At 46.0% G+C, this 7925-nt stretch overlaps 1 long non-coding RNA gene across 1 annotated transcript; it reads left to right on the top strand.

Moving 5' to 3' along the window:
- Positions 1-3220: 3220 nt before the first annotated feature.
- On the top strand, positions 3221-4622 carry LOC113583512 (uncharacterized). The gene is made up of 2 exons (XR_003411296.3): positions 3221-3717; positions 3920-4622. It is a non-coding gene; the product is annotated as an uncharacterized LOC113583512 (long non-coding RNA).
- Positions 4623-7925: the final 3303 nt, after the last annotated feature.

Here is a 7925-nt window from a genome sequence, read left to right as displayed (position 1 = left end):
TGTTTTCACAGACAGTGTGTGTGTGTGTGTGTGTGTGTTTAGTATTCAGCACCAAGGGCCTCGCAGTGGCACCCGGTATACGCGTACCACAATATGGGACAGAAACAAACGACAGCCGAAAAACCCTTCTCTCTCTCTCTCTCTCTCTCTCTCTCTCTCTCTCTCTCTCTCTCTCTCTCTCACGTTTGTTTCTGTTAAATTACCTTAAATTTTCAAACTTTCCAAATTTGAAACCACCCGTGGCGCATATGCACAACTTTACAGCATTAAACCCTTAACAAAAGGCCACATTATAACTTCATGTTTCCAAGCTCGCAGCAGATATGGTCGCACAAACTGTCCCACCTGGCGTTTCACACGCGCGACTCTAATTTGATCCCTACTGAACGAGAAGCGTTTGATGTGGACGTGACGAGAGAAACGTGAACTCGTGCGCCGTTTTTTGGTGGTTTGCTGGTTGTTGTTGCAAGTCTGGGTGACGCGCGTGCCTGCGTAGGCTACTTCACCGCACAATGTGCGGACTGACGACGGCGCCCATTCGATGACGTCACCGCCTTGCTGAAGTGCAGACGCTCATAAATAAAACAAGCTCCCACAGAGGCAGATTTGGTAGCGTGCATAAACAAAAACAAACAAATAAATAAATAAACAAACATTCCACGGGCAAACAGTTTATGCAACAGTGTGATGTGAAGTTTCTGCAGGTACTGAACAGTTGCTGTAGGCACTGAAAAGACACCCGGCGTGCACCTTGCATTGCCGATCTGTCGCGAACATGCTGCTTGCTACTGATATGAAAAACCTGCTTCTCTGCCTCAGAAAGGCCTGTGAGTCTTTGTTCGCGGAAGGAGATGCCGGGTAAACTGAGTCGTCTTGTTTGACGGCTTACTTCACTTAGTGCCAATTTTCTTGTCCTAGGTCCTTCAGGGTTTTCCTCCCCCCGGCTGCTCTAAGCTCAGAGGCGGTGTGTATTCTTTCATCTCTTTGAGGTATTCTTGTAGCTGCAGGACGTTTTCTCTCTCAGACTCTGGGGAGTTTCCCTCATTCCCACTCAAACTTCTCACTGTCACAAGCAGTGACACCTTCTGCATACTCTAACAGAAGATAATCTTAAACTGACTGTGCCGAAATTTCACTCTGCGTAATATCGAACTTTGACTCACCCCAAAAACGCTGTAGCAACCTTTAACCCACACCTAAGTATTGATACATTTTTTTCCTCTCACTTTAATGTATTCTATTTTGATAAATAAACTGGTTTGTTTTTGTGCAGTTTGGTTCTTGGTTTCAGTACTGTCGTCGCTGGGCTAAGATGAAACAATTGTAACTTAGATTGTTTTTAATAGGTCTGAGTTCACACTATTTTGAGGCAGAACTGCAAATGGTGTGTGCTTGTGTGAGCGTGGAAGACGGAGAGAACACAAGGAGAAACGGACAGAGGCGGACAGAAAGCTACTGCTACTTGGGCGACCGTCCTCGCGTTTACCATGTTGGCTCAGTGGCTCAGAACCAAACATGACAGCGGACGGTGCGGAAACATCCGGAGGGGACTCGCCTCACGACCGAGTAAAGCATCTGTGATCAAATCTTATTTGGGCTTGTAAGCGAAAAAGAGAAAAAAAAAAGGCGAGAAACAAAGACAGAAGGAAAACTAAAGAATGAATGCAGACGTCTCCTTCTGCCAAGCATTGTTTCACTGTTCTTGGAGCCGTTATCATGGGCCCATTCGTCTTTATTTATCTGGATTGCTGAGCTGACAAACTAGCTGGTGTTTTTTTCCGAAGACAAAGTTGGGCGTTCATCTGCGCAATGAGTGTTTAATGGTTTTTAGGTTCGCCCGCAATCCCAGTGGGCCGCGGCACAGCAGAGCTAATTTTCACTCATCAGTGGAGTGTCTCTTTTATCATTAGGAGAGAAGGCTTCATAGGAGGAGGTGATTTGATAGGTTGTTATGAACAACACACTCACTTTCACGTCTAAGCACTTGAAGCAACGGGGCACCGTAGGTTTTTCAGATATTAATATAACATTCCTATGTTCATGCAAGGATGTAAAGACACACACACACACACACACACACACACACACACACACACACACACACACACACACACCTTAGAATACACTTGTGGGTATGCACACACACACACACACACACACACACACATGATAGTTGTAAATAAGGTAAACAATAGCACAATTCTACATACCAAAAATTCTACATACCAATATAACAACTGGGCAATGAAAAACCAGACATATCCATGTACTGTTTTCACACATTCTACAAAATAAAAACAATAATATAAAGCATAATTGCAAGTTTTTTTCCCCCCATATGAATTAAGGTAAGTCTAAATATTTAGCATTTTAATGGATTTTTAATGGAAAGGTTGTACAAAATCTAAAACTAAATTAACTGATTACAGTTAAATGTGAAAATGCTGATATATGTTTTTTTCATTGCAATGGCTCAATAATCATTCACTTTCCTTCATTCACGCACAACGACACACATTATAATTCACTCCCAGTAGCAGTGGGCCTGGTTATAACAGGCCTGGTTAGTAAGAGACTGTCCATTCCTTGATGAGTTTTTTTGTAACACACTTTTTTTTGTAACACAATACATGACTTCTATTAGAAACGTTTCTGCCTGAAAGGATGCAGCAATCAGCATAGTGGATCAGAATTCAATTAAAAGCCTCAGGAAAAAATGATTTCTGTTCTGTCTTTTGACACAAACTTGAATGTTTTCATTTGTGTTGCAGGGCTCAATCCAACTGGCTGTTCCAGAAATGACCTTCGGGGGGCGTGCAGAAAATGCAACAAGTAAATAAGTGGAGCTTTTATGATAAATTGCACCCTATCGACGGACCACGGTGTTGTGTCTCTTTGACAAAAGTCAGGTCTGCGAGATCAGAGGCCATTTGTCCGTGGTGAGAGGCCGATCTCTGTTGGGGAACGGAGAGAGTCTGCCTTCTTGCTCCGGATCAGGTGAGGTCAGGTGAGCATGGATACGGAACCCAGGACTGGCCTGTCGCCGGCAGCCGTGGTGGCCATTGTGTGCAACTCGGTGACTGCTGTTCTCATCTTCATCCTCTTCCTCATCCTCTGCAAAGCCTGCAAGGTGCCCTCCTGTCCAGAGAAGGCACCAGTGTTGATCGAGTCTCAAGAGAAGCAGAAGGTGGAACAAAAATACTTATCCAATGCAGCATGATATTAAACCAAGGGCTCTTTAAACCAAGGGCTGAAGCGCACAATGGTTGGACCCTTTCCTGGTATATAGATCTCCCCCCAGAACACTATTACTAACCCTCTAAACCATATGCAGTGAACTGTGTCAATGTATGTAACATCTTGGCTTGAAGCACTGTTATATAACTGGGCTGGGGCAAAAATAACAGACTGTAATCAGGCCCAGGTGGCATCGCTCCACAACGTTTTACTGCTGAAGAGGCGTCTTTTGCTTATTGCATTTCACCCTTTAACAACCTCCTCTGTTTTGCGCATGGGACTACATGGAGCAAGTGGGTGTGGCTCCCCAGGGTTCTCGTCTTCTGCAGCAAATCAGGCAGTAGCCCCCCCCCCGCCATCCTGCCGAGGGCGGCAGCTTTCGCCCCGATGTTTTTTCGCCCCAAAACATCTGAGAAACTTTGCGAAACATCGAAGAAGTACTGGAGAAACATCAAAGCACTGGAGAAGCATCGGCGAATGGTACCGTAGACATTTGCGCATTGCTGACTACATTTGTCCCCCGAATTGATGCAATAAATAACTTTGGATTATAATTAGAAATGCACATCGCTTGATAAAGTTTTAGGTTTGTCCTCAAGGCATGTTCAATAAGAGCGGTTTTTATAGGCCTGTTTGTCCTAATAACCATTTTTTTTGTTGTTTTTTTTAAATTGCATGACAGCTATGGAGCAGTTGTGTAAAAGTGTGTACAGCTGTGGCGAACACGCCGTTAAAGGAGTGTCTCCACCCTTGGCACTCCAGTAACGGTGATGAAAGTGATACTTTTTGAGGTTCTTTTGAATGCCAGAACTACTGGCACTACAGCAGAAAAAAAATTCTTTTTAATGCACGCTCCAAGAAAAGAGTGAAAGAGGACATCCCGTGATGCGTCCTGAACTTGGCCTGTCTCCGCGTGTCCCTCAAGGCTGCGGAAAGGGATGAATTTTATGTAAAGTGGGCAAAGCTTCTTATGTCCTTCCCAGAACCTGGACACTATCCATCCGCCTGCTCGCTGGGTCGGGGTTCATTCCAAGATTTACTCCCTCGCACTCTAATCCTACCCGCAAGCTGTCAAACAGTGGATGAAGGGAGACTGATCTCAGGTCAGACGCGCAAGGGCAAATGAGTGCGCACTCAGACAAAGGTAATCCTGCCAGGAGAACGCGGAGGAGCTTCTCAGCCACGTCACCCGGAGATCACGAGCACCTTCAGCTTCAGCTGGTATGCAGGAATAGGACGAGAGGGAATAGGGAACAGAGAGTGGATATGGAATGACAAACACTAAAACATGATACTAAAACTGCGACGGCCATGGTTGTCTAGCTGGCTGTGTATTCAAATAGCCTGTTGTTAATGTTAATAAACAGCTTTGTAAACAATGATAACATGACCATTATTGCAACTCATCACGGTAACTGATTCTAAAGCTAATGACATTTATTGCGCCGCTAACAGTCAGTTAATTTATTTTCTTTACGCAGTTACATCAGCAGTATTTACCTGAACACTGACTGCTAAGGTGGTTAGGCTTTTGAGCACAAGGACTGAACACAGATTTACTCAAACCAGCGCAACACACAGGAGAGATGAGAACTGTGGACTTACTGAACTGCTATGAAGCGACTTTGAGATAGACTCGGTGAGATTCCACATGGTCTTTGCGCAAATGATACCGTCTTAGAACTCCTAGACTTTATATAAAGAAATAGTCCAACCTAAAGATGGAGTAGCTTTGGATTTTCGTGGGTCTGTATTTATATGTCTGTGTGTGTGTGTGTGTGTGTGTGTGTGTGTGTGTGTGTGTGTGTGTGTGCTGTCATGATTTGTGATTCAGAACATATGCAGAACTAAACACCACTCTGTCAACATTTCTGCATTACTGGAACCTCATAAATCATATCGTCCTGTCACAGATGGAGCGTGACTGTGTTTTCCAGTGACATTCCCAGTGGGCACCATGGCACACTAAAAACGGGTTTAGCTCACTCTGTTACATAAAAGACCTTCCAGTGGGTCATTTTATGTTCCTGTGCAATACACCATTGTCATGTAACAGTACAAGCATGCCAGCTGCTTTAGAAATAAGAAATGTAGCTCAGCTGGGAACATCTGAAGACCCCGAGGATTTGAGGGTCAAGCTGATGTCAGAGCTGACAGTGTAACAGTGCACTGTATATACAGCCATTGGAATGACACCTTCACAGCCAAGTGTGATCTGGTCCTGCAGACTGATCTGTTGCGACGGAACCCGCCTCGTTCGCTCCCGCGCTGTAGCCCCACCCCTCCATCTGGCTTGTCTTCTCTCCTGCTTGCTTTTGCGAGCCTCCTTTGTGGGGTGCAATTTCCGTGCCAGTGTCACCACGGCGCTTAGCTTAGCTCCTCCCCCATCACTGCTCCCTCCCCGAGCTGTCCGTCTCAGCTTGCACGCGTCTGCGCGCCCCGCCCCCGTCGAATTAGACAGCGCACCGTGGCAGTGTTGTGGTGGATGTGTCAATCCTGCCAGTAGCACCGATCCAGCAGACAGGAGAGTGAAGCCTACAGGGCCTGTCACTGAGGCATAGCACAGGCCTTTGAAGTGACTTCCTCTGGTGATAGCAATCTGCCCATATGCTGCTCGATCCCTATGCGATTGATGAAACAATACAAATAAATGTCGAATACCATCTTCACACCCCTCCACCAGGACTGACAGGTCTAACTGGTCCAACTACTGGTCCAATGTGTAGCAGTTTCCCTCAGCTCTAATGTAGCAGGGAACAGGACAGGAGCTTCGGTCGTTACCAACGGCGTCCAGCCTGTATAACAACTCATCATTGTGTGTCACTGCGACAGGGCATTGCTGCGCACTCTGCGTATTGGATGTCCGCTGCACTTCTTGGACATCGCCTTTCCTGCACTGTTCGCTGTTGGTGAGCGTTGAATCGGGGCAACGTACTGCAGCTGCTCTAACGATCCTGAATGTTGTCGCGCATCTGCGGCTTTCGTTCCAGCCGCTCGCTGCCATGTGTGCCGTTTATGATGCTCATTATCGTTCGTCTTCTCTGTGGTTAAAGCCACCCACTGTCACCTTACATTACTGAGACGCTTTTTGGCTCTACAACCATATTTACTCTGTGTTCCACAAAGTGTTCTACAATTTTTGTACTGAAATATGTTTTGTTCTTTTTTAACTTCTTTTTTAAAAATCTTCTGCTGTAACCAGTGAATCCCCCTCTGCTATAAAGTGACTATTTATTTATACACTTACTTTATCTGGGCGAAGGAGCCTGATGTATGCGGGTGGAACCTAAACGGTGCTAACAGCCCATATCTCACCTTACACCGGGCTGAAGGGTAATTCACCAGATATGGCCCAAGTTATTTTAATGCCCTGAATCTGCACACTCATACGCACATGCATGTATGTGCGTCTGAGTGTATACACAAATACACATACTAAAAGACACATACACCTACAGACAGTTCGGAATCAGGTAATAACACTACTGTGCGCTGAAGAAAAGATCGCATTTATTAATAAACACAAACACGGTGTCCAATCCAAAGGCTGCAGGGTTTACATGACCTGAATTTCAGAATGAGACCAGGCCAGCGCTGTCTCACTTCCTCTCTGTCTGTCTTTCTCTGTATGTCTTAGTCTGTCCCATTGTTTCTTAGTGTGAGCCCATCTCTCTCTCTGTCGCTCTCTCTCTCACACACACACAAACACACACACACACTCACTCACACACACACACACACACACACATACTCGTCCGCTCACGGTGTTATTTATAGTGACTGTTGCCGTGTTTTTGCCTCTTGTTCTCGACGTGTGTTTATAAACACTACACTGAGATGCTCTGCTCTCCCAGAGTGACTCATCAGACACAAATGGACGTTGCGACACTCATCTCCCCTGTGCGAGGCACCCACATGACCTCACAAAGACTCTGCGGCAGATACGTGCCCATGCCAACTGAATGCTGTCAAACAAGTCTGGAACTTCACTTGTGTGTTTGTGTGTGAGTGTGTGTGAAGACATAATAGTGTAACCCCCTCCCCCCAAACCAATATATCAATGTCAAGTACATAATAACTCTGGCCACAGTTTCCCTTCAGAAGGACTTGAGCCTGCTACTCCTCACAGCGCTCTCCTCCGAAGCTTGAACTGTGAGAGCTGGGACACGCTGGGACCATGGGATGAAGTATTTTCCACACGCCACGATCCAGAACGTTCCATAAATGGTCAGTGCTGTTTAGAGGTGGCAAAAGCAGAGGACATGCAAGCTGTCTGACTGCTTGTGTTCCTGAGACCATTCTGAGACCATTCTGAGACCATTCTCGAGGTGTCTCTGCAGCCTGAGTACTATTAGCTGGGAACATGGAGTTATCCAGAAGGAACAGCGCTTGCACCACAACGCCACCAGCAGACCTAATAACCCCACCCTTCAGCCACCCACACCAAGGCTTCCATCCTTGCACCAGATTTTGAGTGCGTTAGCAATGCCCTTGGATATAAAACACTTCTGTGATAGCTCGGTTGTTCTCTGCGTATCTAGTGCAAGCTTCATGTGTGTCTGTTTGGAATACTCTATGGCGGACAAACCTGTCTGCCTGTTGATGAACTCAGAGGATATTTGTGTCCAACCTCACCCGTGTCTCTGGAGTCCTCTTAGGTACAACATCACCTGTTTCTCCGGAGTCCT

Source organism: Electrophorus electricus, chromosome 1 (genome assembly GCF_041902795.1).
Source record: "Electrophorus electricus isolate QZ-2024a chromosome 1, ASM4190279v1, whole genome shotgun sequence".
Taxonomy (NCBI): Eukaryota; Metazoa; Chordata; class Actinopteri; order Gymnotiformes; family Gymnotidae; genus Electrophorus; species Electrophorus electricus.
This window is presented reverse-complemented; position numbering and strand designations above follow the sequence as displayed.